This window comes from Fonticula alba (assembly GCF_000388065.1).
Source record: "Fonticula alba strain ATCC 38817 unplaced genomic scaffold supercont2.16, whole genome shotgun sequence".
Classification (NCBI taxonomy): Eukaryota; order Rotosphaerida; family Fonticulaceae; genus Fonticula; species Fonticula alba.
Window position 1 is genome coordinate 276,481 of NW_009242986.1, and position 1,322 is coordinate 277,802.

Below are 1,322 nucleotides of genomic sequence, written 5' to 3' on the forward strand. Positions count from 1 at the left end.
CCCGGCGCGGGGCTTTTCGTGCGGCTGCTGGCGCGACGGCGTGGCCGGCGGGTCCTTGGGGCCAGGCACGGGGGCTGGGCAGCACGTCAGGGGGGGGGGGGTGCTCCCGAGAGGGAATTGTCGGGGACCAGGAGGGGCAAGTGCCCATGCCGGGGCGCGGAGTGTGCTGGCGGCTTGTCGGTGTCCTTGCCATGCAGGTGGTGGGGGTGACTGCCCGCGTGCGGGACGCGGGTGTCATGGCGCGGCGGGCGCGCGCGTGCCCGCATGCGATGGAGGCTGGGGGGGGGGGGGCGGCAAATGGAAGCCCGCCGGGGGTAGGTCGGCGCCCGGGGTTTGTGGGCGGGGGAGCCCTCCGTCCGGGGGAGTCGGGCTGGGCGCATGCCCGCGCGTGGGCATCCCACCGATCGCGTTTGTGTGTGTCCGCCCAAACCGGGTCGGGACTGGCGCATCTCCCTCCGCCGGAAGGCGGGCCGATATGCGCGGCATTTTTAATGACCACTTTTGTTGCCCCTGGGGGGAATGGTTGTTGGCACATTCGTTGGCTGTGTATTTGTGTGTGTGTGTGTGTGTGTGTGTCTGTGGGACCCGGGGAATATCCTGCCAAGCTCGGATGGGGGGGGGGCGTGTTGGGGCCGTGGTCATCGGGGCGGTCGGCCCTGCAACCGGGCTCATGCGGCTTCCTCCTGCGGCCCCATGCCCGCCTTTTGGGCGAGGGGGGGGGGGGGGGGGGCGGGGCCGCCAGTGGCTGGCATCCAGCGGCACACGGACACGGGCCGGGATCCGGCGGGCTCGGTGTGGCGGCGAGCCAAGCACGCCCGGCAGAGGGCGGGTGTCCGCCGACTCTGCCCCCGCCCCGGGCCCTTCAGTGTCTCTGGCCCTCCGGCGTGCTGGGCCACCACCTGACCCCCGAGTCAAGGGGCCCGGTGGCGGGCCGCCTGGATGTGGCGACCGGGGCAATTCCCCGCCACCGCCTCTCGGTTTGCGGCTTCCCTTGTTCATCCCTCCTCCCGCCCTCGCTGCCTGCCTGCCTGCCTGCCTCCCTCCAGGGTCCTGCGTTTAGATGGCGCGAGAAGAGCCGGCCGTCGCCCGGCGGGCGCCCCCGCACGCGGACGCCCGCCCGACCGGACGTCAGAATGCCCAGTCTACGGCCTCGACGGCGGCTGCGATGCCACCGGCCCCGGCCCGTTCGACTTCCAAGCGGCCGAAGGCTGCGCCAGGCACCGCGTTGCCGGCCGAGCCTGGCACCGTTCCGTCGCCGGACGGGCTCCCTGGGAAGGCGGGCGCGCCGGCGCTGCCCGGGAAGCCGGCCGCAAAAAAGGCCT